Source organism: Lagenorhynchus albirostris, chromosome 3, assembly GCF_949774975.1.
Source record: "Lagenorhynchus albirostris chromosome 3, mLagAlb1.1, whole genome shotgun sequence".
Lineage (NCBI taxonomy): Eukaryota > Metazoa > Chordata > Mammalia > Artiodactyla > Delphinidae > Lagenorhynchus > Lagenorhynchus albirostris.
Genome location: NC_083097.1, coordinates 53,198,214 through 53,224,205, shown reverse-complemented (window position 1 = coordinate 53,224,205; position 25,992 = coordinate 53,198,214). Strand labels below are relative to the sequence as shown.

Here is a 25,992-nt window from a genome sequence, read left to right as displayed (position 1 = left end):
AGATATTGGCAAGATGCTATTCAATGTAAAAAACATCTATGGGCAAGTACGATGGGCAATAAGAAAATGAAGAAAACACTCTCAAAGTATAAAAGAAGAGCTAAGAATGATTCGCAGATAACTGTATTCTAAGGCAGAATCTGGCAGAGTTGTACAAACAAAAATGTGTTGCTATCTGAAGTGTGAGATAAAATCCCAATCAGCTTTGAAACATATTTTCATAACTGATAAGCACTGGAATTTTATAGTATACACGAAGTATGACAAATTGTCCCTCCATTTCATAGGTCTTCCCTAAATAACCCCTTAATCTTGGTGATCTGCCTGACACAGAAACTGATGTCAGTGAGCCCTGATGTCATATGTGAGCATGTGACTGATGGGGGGCTGACGTGCACCATGTTGCACCAGAGTGACCCTGGCAAGCAGAGCATCTACTCTGTGGTCACTCATTCATTCAGTAAACATAACCAGGGATTCTACCTGGAGCTTACCATCTAGGATAGGGGATAAGATCCTTGAGGTCAAAGATTATATCTTCTATCATAGTGAATCTCTTTGGATACCCAGAAAAATACAGAAAATAAAAATGACTTGAATAGAGATTCAGTAAATATTTTTGAATAACTAACTAAATATGGTTCCTACCATTAAGGAGTTTCTAATTTAACTTGGAGGACAAACATAGTCTAATCTATAAGACTAAACTGATCTAAGACGATATTATAGTCTAATTCTACTAGCTTGATCAAGGCAGTGTATAACAGAAAACACAAAGAGCTGACAGGTTTATATGATGTGAAGCATCTTACTGAGAAAACCTACATACACGTCATTCTGAATAAAAATTACAATGGGAAATCAGAGGAATGAAAAGAGGGGCATATCACAACGGTCAAAGTCAAGCAGGAGCTGGTAATAATATGGGATTTATAGCAGCAAAGTTAAGTCCAACTGCTGAAAATGTTAGAAGTAAAAAGCAATTAAAGTGAGAAGGCTCTCAATACCTGTTAATTTTTTTTTAGTGCAATTTATCTGCAACATGCATTATGGGACATACCTAGCCTGAACGTCCCCCAAGATTCCTAAGACATCAGGGCAGGTCACCTATTTGAATGAAGACACTTAAGGGCTGGAACAGTCAATGATGAGATGAATTCTGGACTTCTGACTAGTCACGCAGAGCATAATAGCTCAAACCTCACACCAAAGACACGTAATAAAGATTGTTTGTACTTGAGATGAGGGTGTGCAGTGCTGCAAAGGTAAGGTCATTAACTCTGATCCAAGAGGTGAAGGGCATGTACTGTATCTTGGCAAACTGCTTCAAAGGCTGATTTGGCCAAACATTGCGTGGAGTAAAAATATGGTCTAATCTGTCCCGCAAGGCTAAAGAGCTGCTATCACCTGGCTGGGCTGACCTCTGGCTGGGCTATCAAAGTAGCATTGAGTCAGCTGAGGGAGGGACCAAGGTGGTGGCCCCAATTTTATAACTGGCTAAAGGGTTTTTTAAACAAACACCTATGAGACTGACACACAAGCCTTTGGTTGTTCTCAGGGCAGCTGTGGACGGTGACCAAAGATAAGTCTACAGACGTGTTTGCGAGTTAAGGAAAAATAAACAAAATACAAACTAATGTTCTTCTAAACCTCTACTTTACAAGTGTGTTTGTGTTTTGGGGGTTGGGGGCTGTGTGTGACATTTATTTTTAAAACTTCCATGTTTCATACTCAATATGGAGAAAAGTCACAACTTGATACATTTTTTTTTCTTGAGTAGTAGAAAACCAAGTTCAAAGTTCAACTACAAAAATTACCTTTAATGAATTTAATTTAATAGCGTTGTCTTTTTCTCAGTTGGCCAGTGCAAAGAAATCTTTCCAAAAAAACTAAGATAGTAGGGGCAGCACCAAACCAGAGCAAACATAACAGCTTAAATCTAACGTTCCACTCCGCCTTTCTAGAAATACTATAATAAAATTGTACGATTGACTTCTTTCCCCTGTACCTAGTACCTCCTGCTTTACTGCTGTAAAGAAATGGTCATCAGCTTTATAAAGCTGGATTGGAAGATTTTCTTATATTCAAATCTTATTTGAACATATATATGTAACAGCTGAACTGATATAATATTGTTTTACCCACTCTGGGCTTCTCCATACAGAAATTAAATCTCAGTTTAACTTGTGACACCTAGAAACATTTAATTTGGGGGATATGTTTTACTCTAGTAGGGTAATTTATCTATAAAGCTAAACACGACCCATACGGATCAAAAGCTCTGCTCCCTCTTTCTGGTTCGGAGGATTCTGGGGCCGCTCCAATCTGACCCACAAAAAGGGAGGGGGAGTTGACTTCTGTAATCACCGGATCTCCTTTTATGACACTCAACAGAAATTTATGTCAAGCCCGGCATGAACAGCATGACTATTTAACGCCCTCCCAACTCGAAAGCATTTTGCATTCACAGCAATTAGGCATAATGCTTTGCCCACAAGTGAACTGTCTCTGATTCCCGGGCCTCCACAGTCAGAAGACAAACAGACACACGTGGAAAACCCACACCCGAACTCCACTTCGTGCTTTTTTGTGAGGAAAAGTCACGTGGCAAAAAGCCATCCTCTTTCTGGTATGTTTTGTTGCTAGCTGCGCCCAACTCAGAATCTTGCAAAATGACATTCTGCTAATGACAGGAATGTCAAAGCCGGGATAATGGGCACAAGTAGAAGAAAATGTTTCCTAAATGGAGAAATAACAGGAAAACTGCCAAGTGGATATTAAAATGAGCTGTGTGTTCCTCCCATACTTAAGCACTTAGTCCCCTACTATTTGTGTCCAACGTGAAAGGGAAGCAGACCACTAAGGAGGGAAGAATAGCCCACCTGGGTGAAAAGCACAGAAGCAACAAGACGTCGAAGGACTGTTTTCCCTTAATTAACTGACAGATGTCTTTTCTCTTCCTCATTTGCATCCACTGATGTTTTCTTAGTCAGTCTCTCATTTTGCAACGATGAAACTGGCCACAAGGAACCAATTCTGTTTCTGAAGACAGGAGGACTGGGGTGATACCAGAAGATGCTGGTCTTTAAATTGCTCAGTATTCAGTCTGGGTAATGAATGCTCCTTGCTCTCGCCATTTGTGGGCTGAGCCACAGAATTTTAGCTCGGGAAGATGAAGTAATGACTGCCAAGGCAGCACCACCAGCTCGTGGCAAATAGGGCTTAGGAAGGGAGGTCATGTGGGCTCCCACAACCAGGGCACATTCGAAGTTAGAAATATCTGCATTAGACACAGAAATACATTTAACTATATCTTATGTGAATGTATTATACATTCCACGAGGGAAAAGGTAGTTCTGTTTTAGATTTCACTGATTGGCTATTTCTTAGGAGAGTACAGTTACAAAATACAAGGACTTGCCATTGGTACACCTGGCTTCAAATTCCAACCCCCCCTTAAGCCTCAATTTACTGATCTGTAGAAGAGGAATAAGAATATGAACTACCTTGGAGGGCGAAGTACAGATGAAATGAGATAATGCATGGGAAGAAATTATCACAGTGCTTGGCACGGTAAGTGCTTCATAAATATTAGCTGTCAGAAGAAAACATTTTGGTCTTTCTTTCTTGCATACATTCTTTCATGCATATATGTTTTCCTATTTAGAATGTTACACTAAGGCTTTCCCTCAAGGATCCTGGAACAAGAAGCACGAGATTGCCCATAGAATTAACTTCAAAAATCAATACAATGAATTATGCAAGAGCTAAAGAGGCTGGACCTAAGGCAGCAGACTTGACAATAAATGTAAATATTAACACAGTTATAGAAGGAATGTAACAATAAGAAGGGCAACTGGTTGGCTTCAGAAACACAGAAAAACAAATGCTGCAGAACCACAAGTTCAAGTGTTCATCCAAGGGCTTCAAATTGGCATCCTCAAGGAGAAGGACATGCAAGGGATTGCACCCAACACAGACATCAAAGTTTCAGATCAACTGTCAAAACCACGTGCACCTGTCCACCTTTGCCCAATGCTGTGGATCATTTAAGCCATCTAACAAGTCTTGCTCGGCTACCATATTCCCTAAGCCACCTTCTGACTACTTCATGGAGAGGTCTGCCCAAATGTGAATAACAAGAACAACAATAATGACAACTGCCAACGCTGACTGTTTTCTAGTACACGCCAAGCAAGGGTTTAATTTGCATGAGAATCCCAAGGTAAGACTTATTTCTATCCACATCTTAGAGATGTGAAAACTGAAGACCTGAGAAATTCAGAAACCTAAGATCGCACAGCTAGTAAGTGGTAGAACTGGAATTCAAACCCAGGCAGCATGCCTTCAGAGCTTGTGCTTCTAACCATTCTGTTAACATGTCTATAAGGCAGAGAATAAGAACTTTGAAGAGCCTAAGCCCCATACTGATTATTGTTCCTCCCTGTAAATTAATGTCTCAGCATTCTGGCCCTGTACGTAAATCAGTGAGCTTGCTAACTACAGACCCATGCCTAAGAGAAGGGGCTGCCCTTCGGATACCACCCGAACTGGATTTCTGAGTCTGTAGCCTGGCAGTCAGATACAGGAGGGAGGTCAAGTTAACAAGCTTCACACTCAGATTGTGAGGTTTTTCTAGAAGCAGCAAGCCTGACCCAGGTAGACAGACACCACAGTGTCACCAAGTGGGCCATGCATTCCATCCTGTGATATACTTGTACACACAGTTATCAGGCTTACAGACAGACAGGTGAGATGTCACGATCTGGACATTCCTTCCTCCACAGTGTATTCTTGAGGACCCAAAGGCAGATGACCCAGCACTTGGATCATCCATTTCAAGCAGGCTCTTCCTCCTTATCCAGCTGCCCCAACCAGCTGGTCTAGTCAGACACAAGTAGGAAAGAGACTTATGTTTAAGCATGTGTCATTCAGATTCTTTTAGTCCACTGTTTCTTAATAAGATTTTAAAATAAATCCAAATCTCTGGATCATATCCCCCTTAACATGGCTTTTTTGTTTTTTGCTTTCTGATATCTAGATATCTGACTTAGAGAACATAGAAATCAGGTATGTGGTGTGAAGCCTCTTTGTATGTTCTACTGGTTTCAGAGAAAAGGAGGACACTGTAATATGCATTAGGAAGTGAATTTGGCCAGCAGAAAATCTAAAACCTATATATTGACCGTATTGAGACAAGCTTTTTTTTAAAAGAAGTATTTACAAATGATGTATCTCAAAATACAACACACTCGACATTATAAAATCTATGTATTTACGACTTCTATAAACTTGTGACCCCAAGATTCTTCTCTTGTACTTATTCTTTCAGGATGTCAATCTTTTAGTCTGGTATCTCCCCCCATTTTTTTTTTTTAAATTGAAGTATAGTTGATTTACAATGCTCTGTTAGTTTCAGGTGTACAGCAAAGTGATTCATATATATATATATATATATATTCTTTTTCAGATTCTTTTCCCTTATAGGTTATTAAGATATTGACTATAGTTCCCTGTGCTATACAATAGGTCCTCGTTGTGTATCTATTTTATATATAGTACTGTGTATCTGTTAATCCCAAACTCCTAACTGCATCTTCCCGCATTCTTGCCTCCCAAAGACCTCCCAGACTCTAAGAGAGCATGTATGGGAATGTGTCTGTGGAAAGAGGTTTCACTGAATTGTGTGAATTACATTAGAACTATGGCAGGAGTTCAGGCAAGGCAGAGTGCCAGGAAAGCGTCAGTTCCTAAGGAAAAGTTTACTGCTGGCTTCACTCACCTTCAAATCACCAGCCTGCCTCTTATGGGCATGGCCACCTATTTCTCACAGGGCCAGCCCTGTGTTCAAAGAGGTGACCTCATTCGTCCTAGCCTGGAATCCGGCCCTTCATGAGTAAGTACCCTGAGCCCCAGAGCAACACAGGCACTCGGCCCCTTCACCATATTCATCAGGCATCCCACCTCAACTCATACTGCATTCCCCGCAGCTACTCAGAGAGCTCCTCTTCATTGTGGTCCTGGATTCCTGTTTATTAAAGTTATGGAATCCCTGACCTTCACACGAAAACATTTCTAAGTAGAAATTCAAAGGTATAGAACGATGGCACCCTACTGTGTAAAACTTCTATATCGAAAAGGATCCAGAGTAACTCGCCCCATGAAATTAAACTGCGCATCATGACTAGAATTAAGACACTTAACTTACTGAAAACAAATCAAACGACACTATGAAAGAAATGAGTGTGAACTCGTCCACTGGCAACTTTTGCTTTTCTTTTTTCTAAACAGACCCTAAATCCTACTGAAAGAGCAAAATACATATGAAAACAACAATGCAGCAAAACCATCATGAAAATAAAATCTGTCGGTAGCTTCCAAGTGAGTCATTCCTTTGGCTTTGCGCTCACATCATATTTTCATTCACAGTATAATCATAAAATTGTAGGGTCTGCTTATATAACGAAGAGTGTTTTCTGCCTGGGTCTTCGGATATTAGCTACACTGACTATTCAGTACAGGAGGCCACAAAGTTTCTGAACTCACACAGTTATATGGTAAAAAGCAAAAACACTTTGTGCTATTAGCCAATCTGCCTCAAGGACAGTACATCAAAACTGTGATGCTATGTTCTTCAAATGACGAAAATTGTATTTCATTTTACTTAAAAAAAATCACACAAACATTTTAGTTACGCATTTTGCATCTGAAAGCATAAATATTCTAAAATAATGTATAAGACAGCCGATGAGTGGTAAGCAATAGGTCGCATCATCTTTCTACAAACTGGGGACTAGTAGCTGGTGATCAACCATTTCACGAGACAAAGTCACCTCCTTCCCCTCCTCCAACAATACCATCATGAACTTGGTTTTCTTGTTTTAACTCAACTTGTTTTTCTGTTGTGCAGCTTGACTACCCCACCAAAACCCCCCAGCAGTTTTTAAAGAGTGTCTCTGCCCCAGGCAGAGGGAGGACAGTTACCAGGACCCCAAAGAAGATGTGCTTATGAGTTTGCAATCAGGAAATCTGGGGAGGGAGACATTTCCCTAAGTTTTTACATAGCTCCATTGTTTAGTTAGGTGACACTGTATATTTGAGAGGGGGAAAAAAAGGCCTACCCGAGGTTTGACAGAAACTAGGCAGTCATGTTTAAAAAAATAAAAAGGAGTGAAGACCAAAATGAAATAAACATATAATCCCCTAAATCAGAAATGCAACTGTCAAAGCTTTCAATATCCAGGTAGGCAAATTGTTCCTATCTTAGGCAGCTGAAGGCATTTTTCTCAAGTAAGTACTATAGAGAGTAAAGATTATTAATGTGGGAATATTTTTATCCTTGAGAAATAGGAAATAGGAAATAACTGGGTAGGGGAGGTCCCAGGAAGATTATGTAATGTGTCCATAATACATTGTTAAACTAAAACATATAATTCATTTATTAAAAAAATTTAGATTATTTTATTATAGTAAATACCAGCAGAACCAATAATTAATATTTGTGTCCTAGATGGAAAAAAAAAATACTGGTAATGAGTCTGGCCCCAAAGTTAGGAAGAATTAATGGTATATTATAAATAACTCTATCTCCCAAATCTTCCTGGCCCTCATCATCACAGCCTTGCTTCAGAGATTAGTCATTTTTCAACTGTTAAAACTTCCTTTCAGAAAGAAGGAAGAATCAGAACTTTGATTCGTTTTTTCCCCTCTTCCTGTAACATGATTTTTACCTCAACAAGATTAACCTCTAACTCAACTACGTGAAAGAGTTAATCAATTTGTATGGAGATGAAGAGAACTACTTCCCTACTCTTTTAAAAATGTTTTTTAAAAATTGATAAGACTCAGGAATAGAAATAGGGTTGGCCGCTTTTCTTAGGACAGTTCATTTTTGGGTCATTCTGTCCTCCAAATGCCTTTTATGTACTCAATGAAATATGTATTTTAAAAGATCTATCCCACAATAAGGACCTACTTCTGCCTGGGTCACACTAGCCTGACATCGAATGACAAAAAGTCCAGAACTGAGGGAAGAAAAGGTGGCCCAAAGAGGCCCAAGGACTGAGGCTGACAGAAAACTGTCTTTTTGCCTGAGAACCGCAGAGCTTGAACCTGCAACAAAGGCTCTCCGCTCGCCCATCCACTTCTGTCTTGTCTTAAGATCACTAACCACAACCTAAAATTAACTGCCTCCTCTCAGTGGAAGCTTTTTTGTTTCTAATCAAGCCAATGGACCGCCACCCCTCCCCCACCCCGTACACACATCCCTTTTTTTTTACCCTTATCTGAGACGGCAGAGAACAAAGGATGATGTAGAACAAATAAATGATCAGTCTTGCTCTCCTAAAAACCCTGAATGAAGTAGTTACATAAGCTACGCTACAATCACAAGATGGGATATTTTCCCCAAAATGCTTACTTACAATGGTGAAAAGCGTAGAGTCCAAAGCTTGATATCAAACATGCTTGAAAATACATAGAATGCAAAGAAACTGGACTGGAAGGAAATGTACATAAACAATAACAATGATTACTTCTCAGTGGCAGGAATATGGGAAAATGTGTGTATGCTTGTGCTTTAGTTTACAAAAAAATTAACTATGAATCCTGCAACCTCTTAATCTGGAATAAGGTGTGTGTGTTATAAAGAAAAACAGAAGCCTTCTAAAAATACTGCTGGGGGGCTTCCCTGGTGGCACAGTGGTTAAGAATCCGCCTGCCAATGCAGGGGACACGGGTTCGAGCCCTGGTCCGGAAAGATCCCACATGCTGCAGAGCAAATAAGTCCATGCACCACAACTACTGAGCCCGCGCTCTAGAGCCCGTGAGCCACAACTACTGAGCCCGCGTGCTGCAACTAATGAAGCCCACGCGTCTAGAGTCCGTGCTCCACAACAAGAGAAGCCACCACAATGAGAAGCCTGAGCACCGCAACAAAGAGTAGCCCCTGCTCGCAGCAACTAGAGAAAGCCCGCGCACAGCAACGAAGACCCATTGGCAGCCAAAAATAAATAAATAAATAAAATTAAATAAATTAATTAATTAAATTAAATAAAAACAAAAATACTGCTGGGAATTTCCTGACGGTCCAGTGGTTAGGATGCTGCACTTCCACTGCAGGGGTCCCGGCCCAGGTTCGATCCCTGGTCAGGGAACTAAGATCCCACAAGCTGTGCAGCATGGTAAGTAAGTAAAATGAAATAAAGTAAAATAAAATAAAATATAAAAACACTGCTCACCACGATTCCCAGGAGGAATGGAGAGAGGTAGAGAGTGATGACAAAGTACCACATGACAGGATAATTTACTGAGATATTAATGTGCAGTATTCTTTCTACTAGAGGAGAATGAAAGGTATGTTTCCTTCCCTCATTCCAAGAAGTCTTTGTGTTCAGAGTCTGGGCTCCTGGGCCTCAGAAGGTCTTTAACAGGTTTTGGTTTCAGGAATGGAAGCAGAAATTAGGAAGAGCCAGAAGGTAAGTCTCACCCAGGCCCTTCCCGCTAAGAACACAGAGGCTGTGAGTGATGCTCCTACAGGAAATGGGCAGAAAGGAGCTGCCTGAACCTAGGAGACAGGGGTGAGTTTCCCTGAGACCAGGTGGGAATGGGTGAAGGCACATTCACAGGTGTGAATGGCTAGGACCTGTGTCCATTCCTTTCCAAGGCAGGGCTCCAAGAAGTACATGGTGATAGAGTTAAGAACAGGAACCATGCTTGCTTTGCCAGTGCCAGTTAGAGATGTTCTTACCCACTACAGTATAGGCAACCCGAGTACCCACATCCCAGCTCAGAACAGGCCTCCTCATTTCACGTGGGCTTCTACTAGAAGTAACGCAGATGAGTAGGAAGCCATTGCTGGTTTCCACGTCACCTGACCATATCAGAAAGGCCACATCAAGCAATGTGGTGGCATTGACTGTGGTGATGGTTTCATCCGTGTATACTTAGCTCCAAACTCACCAAGTTGTATACATCGAATATGTACAGCCTATTGTATGTCAACTCTACCTCAATAAAGTGATTAAAAACAAAAAACAGTTATAATAGAAAAAACAATGCACCAGACCCCCTTTGGCTGGGATGTAGCAGCCAGTCCTAAGCCACAGCAACCCAAAGTATCAGCTAACCGTCTCTCTCAGGAAACCATCAATAAATGCCATTTTATTATTTTAGCAAAAGCTCAGCCCTCTTCAGAACCTGATTTAAAACATGAAAACAGACACAAAGCATGGAATGCTGACCATACAGTTTGCTAATGACAGGAATTGTTTGTGCCCCTTTAATTACAATCCAGTGGCTGCTGGTTGTAGTCACAGAGGTGCTAATCAAAGCCGGGCCAGGCCCAATTCTAATAGTTATTAATGATGTGGGGAAGACACAGCTAGACTCTGGCAGCCTTGGTCAGCTCGACAAATAGCAAAGCCCAAAGGAGTAAGGTCTCCTTAACTTAAAATGCCAATAAAAGCCCTACGTATAATCCTAGAGTTGCAGAGGTTTGAAAGTGAATGCAGGTCATCTCAATGGTTCCCTCTAAACTAGCAGTCCTTCAGAGGAACCTTTCTTTTGTTTATAAATTCAACCCCTGGAGTTAGAGGAACACACTCATAAATGAAGATTATCCTTTTAGAATATCCACACAGAGCACACAAGTTCTGTAGTGGTAGACATAATCAGCTACTCTAAAACAACAAAGAACTCTATAGACATCGTCTTTTCCCAGCATTTATCGTTAAACATAGTCACTCCTCTTAGAGCTTTAATTACTGAATTTGTATTCCGATGGTGGTTACCATATTGCATTGGAATATTAAGTGTCCCACATTCAATTTGCAGAAAATCTGCCAAGTTGAAGGTGCAATGCAAAACTAACTAGAATCATACTGTCACATGTTAAGAAGGCATAAAGCTCCCAGTATTGGGGTTAGCGATATGGAACGAATCACCTGTTATTACACAGCCTGAGATTTTAGGAAGGTCACCTAGTTCTCACTACAGAACTCATGGCCACAGAACCGATGAGGGAAAAAATGTAAATTTGGAATCCAGCACCACGGGGAGAACAGAGGGACCTGTGGTTTTGCCATCACTGTTACGCAACCCTCCAGCTCCACCCAAATGCCCGCAAGTATCACTGGGCATGGACTCCATCCACTCCCCTCCTGAGCCTTCTCCAAAGGTTGCAGAAACGCCATACTTCTGCGGTGACAGGGAGCATCTCAGTCAGGTGAGGAGTTCAGGGCCCAGAAAGGATATGTTGCCTTTCAACATCTTACATAAAGCAGCTTAGCAGAAAACATCTGAATAAGCTCAAAGGAACAATTCTAAATTCTCAGGTGTGGCTTCCGATGACACCACAACAAAAGATATAAGCCTTTTAGGTAAGTGGTTTTAAATGAGAGATTACAGGAAGCCAGATAAGGCACTGTATACTTAAGTCACTGGCCAACTGAGGCTTATGCTCTCATCTCTGGTTGGAAATGCGGTCTGGTGTGAAGAGTAAACTACCGTGAAGGGCCTCTTCGATTGAGAACCAAATAAACAGGGTACACCTATAACGAATGGCAATATAGTGTAAAAACCTCTTCTTAGACTTCACTGTTTATATGCATCTCCAGATGAATATATATGTAGATGAGGATTCACAATGTCATATTATTTGACAATAAACTGATACTTTCCTTTGAAACAAACTTATTTTGCTTATCACAGAAAATGGCTGCAAAAGCAAAGATAAAGGTGACAACTGTAAGGAAAAACAAAAGCAGGCGTACTGCCTTCCCACAGTAGAGTCAAAGTTAATCAGTTCATCATATAGTAAAATCTAGATCATTCTAACATGACAAAATTCACAGGGCGCCACGCATCTTTGCTGCGGCCTGACAACTTGGCTTAAACAACGCTCATTTATTTTAGAATTGGTTGCTTCACTTATGACTTTGACCAGAAGCTTCTGTTTCTTGGTGGAAAAGCACAGAGTATTTTCTAGAATATAACACCACGTCTGTGTTGCAATGTATCACAGCAAACTAGCTCAGTCTGATCCTGAGTTTTTTCTCTATGTGTTCTCCCCAAAAAGGAGAGGTATCTGCAACAATCTGAAAAAGCACAAAGAAATTAAGACCCAAATAAAGTAATGCTCACAACTCCAACAGTTAGCAGAGAAAAAGTTCCACTTTGTTATTTTAATGTTAATAGCTGCCACTTTTTAAAAAGTGCTATCAAGTCAGCATGAGTTTCTTTTTTTAAGGGTGAGTTCACAGTAAAAACTAATTAACTGCCAAGAATGAGATAGATTTCAAAAATACAATTCTACTCATCAAATGCTGGTTTCCGTTTACTTCCTCTATACATTAACTTTAAGACTGTTCATTCCTAATCTGAGAATCTGTAAATATGGTTAGACCAGGGCAAAGAATATTTAGGTATTATTTTAAGACATACAATGATAATCTTAAATAATGCTGAATTGAAATTTATCTTGTTTAAATTGTAAATATGGTCTATCACTTCTAATACTTTGAGGTCTGTGCAATACTAGACATAAAAAAACAGCAATAGGGGCTTCCCTCGTGGCGCAGTGGTTGAGAGTCTGCCTGCCGATGCAGGGGACACGGGTTCGTGCCCCGGTCCGGGAGGATCCCACATGCCGCAGAGCGGCTGGGCCCGTGAGCCATGGCCGCTGAGCCTGCGCGTCCGGAGTCTGTGCTCCGCAAAGGGAGAGGCCACAGCAGTGAGAGGCCCACACACCTCAAAAACAAAACAAAACAAAAAAACAGCAATAAATCTGAGCTACTACATGGTGTTTGTCGTTGCTACACATGTGTGTTTCTGTATCTGTGCTTAATAAAATATATACTACATTATTTTTTTTTCTGCAGTTTAGAATTGTATTATTCGCAATAAATTCTCTCACCATCTGCATGATGCTCTATGGTAAATACCCATTTCACATACTGACATATACGAGTGTGGAGTGAGTAAACCCTCTGGATGGGAACGACAAGACTAAAGCTGAAAGAAACAAAGTCAGGTAAGAAGCAATCCTAATTTTGGTGTTGGTGTGGAATGTTCTACACTACCCCACAGTTAAAATGATGTTTAAACTGGGTTACTCTAAAATGACTCCATGTAGCTCTTCTACTAGGGATTGTAAGCTCCCTGGAGCAAGCATCTTATTCTTTTTGTGACCCTAGTACAACACCTGGCAGAAGGGTACACTTGATTTTAAACCTTGTTGGATAAATGAATAATCTCTAAGAATAAGCTAATAAAAATGAGAACAGGAAAGTTTTGCTGAAAATGGAAGAGTGAGGAGTTTGATCACAGCAAACCCTGGCGTAACACACCTTCCTTTCTTAAATTAGTAAAAGTTACCATTTTACAGTTTCTCCTCAAAAGCCAAGAATCTTCATTAGAAAGCAGAGATCGTGGGTCAGGATGTACTGAGAGCTATACAAAGTCAGATTCCATCCCTGGCCTCCAGGGCTGAATCGAAAATGAACCTCATGTACAACAGAATAATTGACAGATTTAGGTAACTGTAAATATTATAAAAGAACCTATAGGCTAAGGGGTTAAAGTGGCAATGGAGCAAGAGTTTCTGGAAGGGGGACAGATCGCTTTTGACAAATAAGCACACTTTCAATGAAAGCGACAGAAGTAGGTCACAATGAGTAAGTGAATTTTCCACTGACTCATTTCCACATGTATCATGGGGCAGCAAAGGATACCAGTGATCTAATTCTCCAACTGGAAGAGCTGCACAAATCAGTACTCTAACAAAAGAAGTTGGAATTAATACTGCCTCGGCAGGGAGAACTGCCGTCCTGACCTAGGAACAGGTTAGTAGGCAGGAAGGTCAATAGGCCTGACAAATAATATGCACTTAATAAAAATCCTCATGTATTCAGAAAATCTAACAACTTAGACTGTAAGCACAGGAGAGTAAGGTGATTCCTGTGCTTTCTCCAGCTACAGATAGGTTCAATCAGGTTTAATGGGATTCCACCAGTTAACATATTCAGTAAATCTTCACTAAGTCTGCATGCAGTTTTTCAGTGTTTAACTTTGAATGCAAAAAGCCTCTATTTTAGGTTTGATAGGAACCCACACTGGCCAATTATTTTTAAATACAAATTCATTTATTTTAGTGCAAATGGAGCATACCATTATAAATGTCAAATAGTCACCATCCATTATGATAATAGGGCCCAGCCAATCTTACCAACTTATTCAAAGTTCACTGCATGAATGATCAGAGCTCTCGGTCCCCAGACAGACCTTAAAATATGTCCTTATTAAAAAATTCAAAAGCAATAAATCAGGTTAAAGAGGTGACAAGAGATGACCCTCGTCTGCCATCTCTTCCAGGAAATGCCCAGTGCTTTCTGCTGGGCCAGCCAGAAAGCTGACAGCTTCTCTGCCCGTGCAGAGGACACCAGGATGGGATACAAGTACCATGGAGACTGATGGTCTCCATCTACCAGGAACTTACATTGAAAAAAGAACAAACATACTTTTCTTACTCCTACCCTTTTCCCCTGAGGAAACATGCTTTTCTTCTAAAACTTCCACCATTCTGTCCACCTCATTCTTCCTCTATGGGGACCTAGAAATCATACTGCCAACAGAGCACTTTTAAATGGAAAATGCTTTTTGTTTCTGTCAAGAACAAAAAAGCAAAGCAAAACCGAACAATCAAAAAACACTATCATTATGCCACAGAATTTTGCAACTTCAATTTTCTACTCAACTACTATTGTCTCTTTCCATCCTTATTTCTTTTGTCTTAGAGACACAATACACAGGATGGTGAGGTTCCTCAAAATACTTTTTTTCTTCCGGTTTTATTGGATATAACTGACACACAGCACTGTGTAAGCTTAATGTGTACAGCATAAAGATTTGACTTACACACATCATCAAGTGATTATCATAATAAGCTAAGTGAACATGTGAACATCCATCATCTCACATAGATACAAAATTAAAGAAATAAAAAAAATTTTTTTCTTGTGAAGAGAACTCTTAGGCTTTACTCTCTTAATATCTTTCATATATAACATACAGCAGTGTTCATTACATGTATCATGTTGTACATTATGTCCTTAGTACTTATTTACCTTATAACAGGAATTACGTACAGTACACTTGGACTACCTTCATCCAATTCACCCTTCCCCTACTCCCCACCTCTGGCAACCACAAATCTCATCTCTTTTTCTGAGTTTGTCTGTTTGTTTTTGAAGTATAATTACCTATGTTAGTTCCTGTTACACAACATAGTGATTCGATATTTCTATACATTTAAAACTGATCACCATGATAAGTCTACTTACAATGTGTCAACATACAAAGAGCTCACATTGTTACTGATATTTCCCACACTGGGTATTTTATACCCGTGACTCATTTATTTTGCAACTGGAAGTTTGTACCTCTTAATCTCCCTCACCTATTTCTTTCCTCTTCCCAGTCCCCTCCCCTCTGGCAACCACTTGTTTGTTCTCTGCTATCTATAACTGTTTCTTTTTTGTTCATTTCTTTTGTTTTTTAGATTCAACACATAAGTGAAATCATACAGTATTTGTCTTTCTTAGCATAGGAAACTATCAAAAAAACAAAAAGGCCACCTACTGAATGGGAGAAGATATTTGCAAATGATATATCCGATAAGGAGTTTATACCCAAAATACAGAAAGAACTGAACATCAAAAAAACAAACAGCTTGATTGAAAAATGGACAGAGGATCTGAATAGATATTTTTCCAAGGAAGACATACAGATGGTCAACAGGCAAATGAAAAGATGCTCACCGTCACTAACCATGAGGGAAATGCAAATCAAAACCACAGTGAGATACCCCCTTACACCTGTCAGAATGGCCATCATCAAAAAGACAACAAATAAGAGTTGGAGAGGATGTGGAGAAAAGGGAACCCTTGTGCACTGTTGGTAGGATGTAAATTGGTGCAACCACTATGGAGAACAGTATGGAGATTCTTCAAAAATTTTTAAAAGAACTATCATATGATCCAGCAATTCCACTCCTGGCTATTTATCCAAAGAAAATAAAAACACTAATTCGAAAAAATATAGCATTTCTATGCTCATTGCAGCATTATTTACAATAGTCAAGATATGGACTGTATACAGCACAGGGAACTATACCTTTAAGAAAACAATCTAAAAAAGGATATATATATCTGAATCAGTGTGCTGCACACCTGAAACTAACATTGTAAATCAACTATACTTCAATGAAAATAAAAAATATGGAAGCGACCCAACCTCAGTGCCCATCAATAGATAATAAAGAAGATGTGATTACATATATATATATGCACCATAAAAAAGAATGAAATCTTGCCCTCTGTGACAACATAGATGGTCCCCAATATACTTTTTTAAAAATAAATAAATTTATTTATTTATTTTTGGCTGCGTTGGGTCTTCATTGCTGCATGCGGGCTTCCTCTGGTTGCGGCGGGTGGGGGCTACTCTTTGTTGAGGTGCACGGGCTTCTCATTACAGTGGCTTCTCTTTGGTGCAGAACACGGGCTCTAGGTATGCGGGATGCAGTAGTTGTGGCACGTGGGCTCAGTAGTTGTGGCTCACGGTCTTAGTTGCTCTGCAGCATATGGGATCTTCCTGGACCAGGGCTTGAACCCATGTCCCCTGCATTGGCAGGTGGATTCTTAACCACTGTGCCACCAGAGAAGTCCCCTATACTTTTAACTATAAGGAAAATTCCAGAATTACCATGAAACTTCAGTAGTTATGGCTTCTCCTATGACCAAAGAAACTTAGATCTCAAACACTATTCCAAAGTAAAGGAAAACACACATGTCTATGGAAAAGATAAATACATGGTTCTGTGGCTTGTCCTGCATAGAAAACACTACCTAAACCATCTACGAATCATCTCCATTTTGCTTGGGAAAAGACAGGGCCCAAAAGATTAGATTCAGTCCCTGGGTCTAGGCAGCTCTAAATACTTGAGACTCCCGGAAGAGAAATACTCAACACTAAGTAACTTTGGCGCTTGCCATTAATCTTTCTGTGGATGACTCTCAATCCCCAACCTGGAACTCCTTCCTAGTTCCAGACTCTTGTATCCAACAGTCAGCTGCACATCTCCACGTGGCTGTCTACAGAAGCTCCAATTCAGTGAGTCCCCAACTGAAATGATCATCATTACCCAACCTGCCCTGCTTCCTGTGTCTCCAATTTCAGGGATTGGTACCATTACCCAACAGCCTAAAGCAGAAATAAAGGCACAAACCCTTTGGCCTTCCTCACTCTAATCACTCAACTGGTTATCTGGTCCTGTGGGTTTCATCTCCCTTCACCCTCACAGCCCCCAACCTGGTCATGGTATCATCACCATCTCTGACCTGGAAGCTTGCTGAAGCATGCTCTAACTGAACTCCCAGCCACCTCCTTGTCCAATTCCAACTCATCCTCCACTGCCAGAAATCTTCCCAATGGGCAAAGGTGATCTTATCACTGCTCTGTGTAAAACCCTTCAGTGGTTGGTTCCTCTTGCTCACAGGGTAAATTCCAGGCTTCTAATTATCACTCTCATCAAATTTTTCAACTCTCGCTCCAAGGTCTCTTTGTACAGGTATGTGTCTCTTTGCATGGAATATTCTCTTCCATCTTTCACTAACTAACCAAACTGCTTAACTTTCCTGAAAGCCCACTCTCTGTTACATGTCCCTGAGATGCTCTCAAAACTCTTTGTATTCCCACCACCACAACATGGCTAAGAGTGGGTAAGCACAGATATATAATCACACACAGGGTTGTAAATTCTTCTTCATCCTTTGTGTCTTCCTCTCCCCCTACCCACCCCACTGCATTCCCCATGAAACTGCAAGCTTTCAAGAGGGCTGGAAACACCTGCCTCCTTCACCATTGCCTCCCCAGCACAATGCCTGACATAAAGAAGGTGCTCAGCTATTATTTACTGAATTCATGAACAAAGAGATGCAGACGATGGAGAGCAGACTGCACCCAGCTCCACAGTCCAAGCCTCATCTCCCAAGTGAAACCTCCCCTGCTTTCAGCACATCTTAAACTCAGAAGTCACCACGACAATAGATCTGACACTAAGGGGTGGCTTCCATGAAGTAAGGATGTTTCATACCTGAAGTGCTTAAAACAAACTGGGAGTCAAACAACTCCTTCATCCAACTCTCTATTCACTGACAACCCATAAACCTTCTTTGGCCCCAAAACTCCCATGCAGAAAAGGCTTATCATTCTTAGGGAGTGTAGAGCTTCTACTTTCCACGCTGATAGGTCAAGTTTTTATTTGGAATGATCTAAAGAAAAATAGAAAGAGGTTCCCTCATCTTTCACGCAGGTCTATGGGTAGAGGCAACTATGCATTCAGGCACCATATCTAAGAGCCCATTACTAAATAGGGTTTCCTTTTGGAGTTATACCATTAGCCCATACAGACCCCGTGATGTACACAACACATCTGCATTCATCTGTGGGTGTGTACAGGGATATGCATACAGCTAGAGTTAACTTTGCTTCCATGGCACAGTTGGGACTCTGATGAGAATAAAGCATACATGTATGAGCTACTGGTCAAGAAAGATATATTTTACTTTGTTTTTGTTAATAACTATACATTTCAATGAGTTCTGTACTACAAATAAATGTGAACAGTAGTCAAACCATCTATCTTAGTACAACATTAAAGTAAAAAACTGCTGTATTCTATACTAATTATCTGAATTATATCATTAAATATGTAGATAAATATCCTTACACTTCTTCGGGCAATAACTCTGATAATTTACAATAATTATGTAAACATGCCTTCCTGATGAAGATAACTTTTAATAATCTTATGTACCAACATTAAAATAGGATATATTATAGTTATTCTACTTTTCATATTTAACATGATCTATTTGCATTTTCACAAATAAAGGTAACTGGCTAATTTAAACCCAACTTCTTTTCACAGGGAGTTCATTTGCATTCGCATTCAGAATTAAAATATAAGGTGAAGTCCAAAGATAAGGAGGGAAGGAGTCCTTACCATCCACATCTGTGTCAACTCCGCGAGTCACTGAAAAATGATGGATTGTTTTTCTCATCTCTTTTGAACATAATTCTGTGGTCTCAAGTATTACAGGAGGGAAAAATGTGCCTAAGGGGCTATGATTTACAATTATTCTGTTTCCTGCTGATTAGCATAAACGACCATGATAGAAAATTGCATGCAAACCCTAGAAGTCAATAAAAGATATTGATCCACAGCAACACCTGAAGGAGGAAAATTTCTTACTGCCTATGCTTCAAGCTTCCTATCTAATTTGGTAGAGGATCTTTTAACCTGAAAATGAGTCCACATTTAAAAAGCATTTTTATGGTCACATGAATTACCTTTCACACAAGTAAATGGACAAATCAAATCACAACACTTTGCTCCACTCCTAGGTCTATTAGCCTAAGAGTTTGAACCCAGATTAATGCAGAGGCATTTATAATGCAACTGCAAAGCCAAAAAGAATCTCCCTTTCCATTTGCAACCAATATTGTGAAATGATGCTGAATTAGGCAAGTGGTGTGACATGTAAAAGCATTTATAGTTCTCTTCCCCCCCCCAAAAAAAATAATTTTCTCTCCAAAATGCAAAGTTGAAGGGGGTAGGTAGGTAATGAGAAGAAATGACTTCCATTTTCTGAAAGAATCAGGATGAATTTTGCTTGCCACTCCTCTTATGTAGAACATACTTAGACCTTCATGATTAAAACACTTAGAAAGTCTAGGAAAGAAAACAACTTCAAGATAAGTAAATGAGAAGTGTTTTATCACTACTATGCCTTAACTTCTTTTTATTTCAAAGATCTTACTTTCCAGCTGGGCAATACAATTCCAGTCTGGTAAGTAGGTAGGCGCAGCACACGATTTCTGTGTGTTCATGCCCTACTTAATTAGGGGAAGACGTGTGGTTATGACAAAGAGATGGCGATGCTCTGATGGCAAGATGCTGGAAGATACAGGTTCCTCTAATGTAAGTAAAGGACACAGCTTAATACACATAGAACAGGGATACAGTCGCATTCCCACAAGCCCTGGTTTTTGGGTCCCTCCAAAGGGAAACGACCAGGGTGACAACTGTTTCTACCACTCCCATGTTATTGTTTCCTGAGCTTCCTAGCTACGTGCTAAATAAAAGCAACATAGGAAACACAGGGAATTTCTCACTGTTTACTGATCAGGTAATTACTAGGTGAATCAAAGGTTACTTTTCTGGCATAACATCCCCTTAATTATGCCAGCGCCCCAAATCAGTGTTCTGATAAACTCAAGAGGCCATCTGGGTCAGCCTTTCTCTGTACTACTAGAGTCTAAGCTGCCAGGGATGGCAGTGAGCTTCTGGATCTAGCTATTCCTGACCTCCACAGAATCCACGGACATCTAAGAGATCTATGAATAGAATTTAATGGGTATACAAACTTGGACTGTTTTGTGGTTTTTCACTAACCACAAACTGAAATGTATCATTTCCTTCGTGTACATTCACAGCATTAGCGTTCCTTTTGATTTTGTTGTCAATAGAAATCACATATGTTTTCATATCATGGTACAGTTGCTGCAGATACATTAAAAAATCATTTATACTCATTACCACTTCAAAATTATGGTAGTTAGTAGACCCACCTCTAGATCTTGATATCTGATGTGCTAGTAAAGAATGACAAAAATCCCCAATTTCTAATGTTTTCATGATGACTTCAATATAACTGGCTTCCTTTATAATTCTGTACATTTTATTTTATGCACTTAAAAACATTATTCAGAAAAGTGGTTCAAAGGCTTCACCATACTGCCAACGGAATCCAGGATTTTAAAAACAGGTAAGCAGTAGAGGGCCCAGGAAATCTTGCTAACATCACACAGCTTGTTGGTGGCAGAAATGTGACGAGAAACAAGATCCCGTAACTTCATTGCTTGTAGAGTCCTTTACAGCTGCAGCTTGAAATGACCCAAGTGTGGTCACGTGCCACCATGTAACTGTTGGCTTCTCAAAGATCCTCCTACAAATGTCTAACTAGATCAAGGCCCAGAGACTGTAGTTTGCTGGGAAAGATGAGGGATATTTGCTGAAAGCCAGATCTATCATACAGAAGTTTTTCTAAGACTTTTATCTCACTCTTTTTCCAGAGACTGAAGTCACAGCTCTGAGCATGGATTGAAGCTGAGCTGTAAGAAAATATATACGCAATGAAATATGGAACACAGAACACTCATAAATCCTTTAGAATATCTGTTGAACCTTCGCATTCACGAGAATCCCTAATCTCCACACAGGACATTTCTAATTGAATGATGCCCTTGCTCTATTCAGCCTAGTCCCCACAAACTTTGTATGCCATCTATGAGGTGGCATTTAGGTGATTCCAGGTGTTCGTCAATAGCATACTTTGTACCAAAGCGTAGATACGGCTGTTTACCGGTGGTCATTGATGAGCCCGCCAAGTACTAGCTGAGGGAGGGGAAATTACCAAACTCAAAAAAAGCTAGTGCCGCCCAAGGTCACAGTATGGAGACTCAATCTTATTTCACACACAAATCAGATCAATTGAAGATGGAAATGCATAATACATTAGACAGTTTCAAACCTTGATAAAAGTAGACCTTGGAATGTGCATTAACAGCAGTTTGCAATAAATAATGTTTCACATTTGAACATTAAATGTGTTGAGGAGAGAAAACAAAAAAAATTATCCAGTTGCTTTCCTGAAATATTGATGACAGCACCGTAAAAGTTCAGAGCAGTAATAAAACTCCAGGAGTTATTTGCTCCTAGAACAGTGTCTTTTACCCTATACCTCGCCTCTGCTGCCGCCTCCCTCTAATTCCCAAGTTCCAAAGAAGGAATTTTGATTCTTTTAGAAGCTTTTCATCCTAAAGCATATGCAATGTTCATTCCAGACCTGAATCTGGCGATGATATACCCTCCTGTCATTTTTTTTTTTTTGCTAGAGAAAATATGGAACACCAGACCGCCAACCTAGCAATAATGTACCATGTGATATGAGAGTCACAAACTTGGAAGGAACCTCAAGTAGACATAAAAGTTACTTGGCACTATGTATCAAAATTCATAAACATGTTCACGTCTCTTTGGCCTAGAAATCTCTATTGTGGGAATTTATCCTAAGGAAATAGCTCCAAAAGACAGAAAAAGCTGTATGCTCGGATATGCTCACTGTGGAGTGCTTTCATTCAATAACCCTTTATTAAGTGCCTATTATGTACCAGGCGCTAGGCTGGAACAAAGTCTGTTCTTCGAGGCATTCACAATCAGCTGGGAATTCAGAGAAGTATACACAGAATTATGACATGTTGGGAAAAATGCTAACGGGCCTGTACAGAAGCACTAGAAACACTAAAATGTGCTGGGATAGGAAGGCAAAGAGTCAAGGAGGACTTTACAAAATCTTAGATAATGCTTTTAAAATTTATTCCCAATGTTATTTTTAAAGACACAGGGAATGTTAAAATGTTTTAAAAATCCCTTTACTATTCTGAAAAAATTTCCTCAATACTTTTTTTTTTTTTTTTTTTGATACGCAGGCCTCTCACTGTTGTGGCCTCTCCCGTTGCGGAGCACAGGCTCCGGACATGCAGGCTCAGCGGCCATGGCTCACGGGCCCAGCCGCTCAGCGGCATGTGGGATCTTCCCAGACCGGGGCACGAACCCGCGTCCCCTGCATCGGCAGGCGGACTCTCAACCACTGCGCCACCAGGGAAGCCCCTCAATACATTTTTTAAAATAAAAAATAACAAGAAAGCCTAACAGCCCTTAAGAGCTTTTAGAGGCCCTCAATCTTTCTCTCAACCACATGTGGGAGGTGGGGTGTAGCCATCGATTGCTAAGTCCTCACTGGGCACATGCCGCCAGTCTATTCCCCGTCTTAGCCTTCTATCACACACCAGGGTGTACCTCATCAAAACTGCGGAAGAACCCTGAGTTCATTTGGCTTAAAACACAAAACAAAATAAGCCCCAAATTTTATCACTCCTGTGAGAACTTTCTCTTTCAAACAGCCCAGGGTCGCTGCTGAAAACTCCTGCTGTAGGAATCAAGAAGGTCCTTTGCTAAAGACAGCATTTATAATGTGTTATGATTTTTAGTGTATTTAGAAATGAAAACCATTCCACGGTTTGAGGGGCTGTGTTGGGAAACTTTTGAAGAAGTAGAGGTTGGACACACCTACTAATTCATTGGGAGAAATAATTCAAACGAAATTGGACATGCTGCAATCTAAAGAGCAATGACTTTATTTACACTTGGATTAGAGAAAACTCTCTTCCTGTAACATGCACGACACCCAATGCAAGTCCAGGCACGCTATATCCACATCAGGGCGTGGGAGCCATGGAGATGCCTCTCTCAGCATGTTCTGGCCTGAGTCATGGCTCAAGGTTTGGCCATACTCCAGAGGTGGGCAGGGGCTTTAGAAGAATCCCTAGAGAAGGCCACCCCAGAACCGCCTTTCTTTAAAGAGTACCTACAGGAAAAGACTGCACTTGAAATAATCCATGGGAACAAGGTGAAACGAACATTTATTGAGTGCCTATAGTTGCGAGGCATTGCCCTAGGCCCCGGTTTGGCAAAGATTTTCTGTAGAGGGCCAGATAGTACAGTACATGTTTTTGGCTTTGCAGGCCAGAGTCTCATGTTACAACTACTGGATTATACTGTTGTAGTACCAGCAGCCATAGATAATATCTAACTGAACTGGGGTGGCTGAGTTCTAATAAAGCTTTATGTATAAAAACAAGTGATAGGCTGGATTTGGCCTATAGAATGTATCTTGTCTATCCCCGATCTAAATGTTTTACAATTTATCTTATTTAAGGCACAAAAAAAGATCTGTTGGCAATTCTTCCTACTTAAAGATGAGGAAACCAAGTATTAGAGGTAAGTTTACCTGCCGAAATCACACGTCTAGTTTGTCACAGAGTCAGAATTCCACCCAAGGTCTCCCTGCCCCAAAGTCTGAACTCTTTCTACTATAGGAACAGGGTCTGTTAGGATAAATACAGATAAGGAAGAACAGCCAATGTGAAGGAAAGAGAAAAAAAAGTCAAGTCTAAATCCTTTCTTTCATTTAACATTAACCAATCTATGCCCGACTATGACAGCAAAAATGCTGGTAAACAGAGTTACAGGTAAAACATTCCTCCCAAGAGAAGCTTCTGGAATATTCAGTACTGAACTCCTTCATAACCATAAGGGAAAAGGAAGCAAATTCTGTATTATAATGTGTCAGATTATGGCAAAGCTATAAGGTAGTCACACTCCTAGAATTCCAAACCGTCCTGAGAGGATTTTGTAAAATAACCTCACTGATATTCACATATTCAGTAATTCATTCATTCCATGCCCAGACAGCACACTTTATTATAAGTGCTTAAAAAAAGGACACGGTACTTGGTACTTCAGGAACTTTGAGTTGGAGGCAACACACAGGTCTAAATAGTTAATTACCTGTTGATATCAATTGCCACTGAGTATAGGGGTGATGCACCCAGGTCAAATCAAGAGGAAACAGGCAATAAATATGAGTGTGCTTCTTCTCCTGGTTGAACCTTATTCAAGGTTCTCCCTCCTTTTATTCCCCTTGAGAAATGAAAGATTCTGTTTTTAACACCGTTGTCCTAATTTGGAACCTGGAGACCAGGTTCCAAGTTGCTTACTAGCTTGAAACTTTGGTACCTAAGCATCAACTTCCTCATCTTACAATGAGGGGGGTGGACTAGATGTTTCTGAAGCCTCTTCCAAGTTAAGGCTTCTATGAATCAGTTTCTTAAAATATGATTCTGTAATGTCCAACTTAAAACAAAGGACGCTGGATGAAGCTTAGATGTCCAGATATTTTAATCCATGACATAGGGTTTTTACATCCTTTGAGTAAGAAAAAGTTTCCCTTTCTAAAACCACCTCCCTTAAAAAGAAAGTGTCACTTAGAGAGTTGCACAATTTAGTTCTGAAAATTAAATGATGATTTTCCCCAAAGGACAGAGGGGAAAGGAAAATGTGGAGCAGATGGATTCATTGTTCCCCTATGGAGAAAAAATATTTCTACACCTTGCAAAAATATATTAATTGGCCTGCCATCTGGCAAGCCTGCTCACACACATAAGGGATAAAGTTTAGATCTTGAGGTTTAACATTTAAGCCTGTGGGGAGATGTTAATTGGAATCTGAGTTAGCAGGAATATTTTTAAAGGGGACATTTCAAAAGAGATCTGAATATAGGGGGAAAAAAACAGAACCTAAAATGTGAGACCATCCAAGGTGACATCACAGGTGTCCATGGCCTCACTCCCACTCTGCACACCAGTGAGCCGGTGTGGACACTCCCACAGTTAGGTGAAGCTGTGCATTAGCAGGGCAGCTTTCACAGCATGATTCTGAATGCTTCCCCACAACTTTACAAACAACCCCCTACCCATACCTTCTTGTACATTACAAATATTTTTCAAAATTTCTGGAAATCTTACCATTGTAAAGGTGGGTGTTTAAAAGAACCTCTTTAAGGGAAAAAGAAAACTCATCAAACAGGAGGTTCAATAAAATATGAGTTTTGTGGTGTGTACATGCACATGTGTGTGCACACATACGCCCAGAAAAAAACATGTGGAAGGATAACCCCATATTTTTCATAGTGGTTGTATCTGAGCACTAGAATTTGGGGTGGTTTTTTTTACGGCTGTTCATATTTTCTCCATTCTTTGTCTTAGGCATAAGTTTAAAATTTTCTTCTCAAAGCTATATACATTCGACTGAAATTAAAATATAATGAAAATCATGAAAAGACATGATAACTTATTTTACAAAGCAAATGAAGTATCTTGACTTTATCTTTTGTAAAATGCATGTGTTGGTCTGTCTTCACTTGTGCTGAAAAACTCCATGCTTCCTTCTGGATCTCTATATTTTCCAAC

General features: G+C 40.1%; 1 protein-coding gene and 1 non-coding gene across 3 annotated transcripts in view; one reads left to right on the top strand and one right to left on the bottom strand.

Annotated features, from left to right (window-relative positions):
- The window catches only part of LOC132516863 (microtubule-associated serine/threonine-protein kinase 4-like), a 160,681-nt gene that overhangs the window by 121,011 nt on the left and 13,678 nt on the right, over window positions 1–25,992 (bottom strand). The gene's annotated exons all lie outside the window — the stretch shown is intronic.
- TRNAG-UCC (transfer RNA glycine (anticodon UCC)) lies at window positions 9,078–9,155 on the top strand. Its single transcript has one exon. It is a non-coding gene; the product is annotated as a tRNA-Gly (tRNA).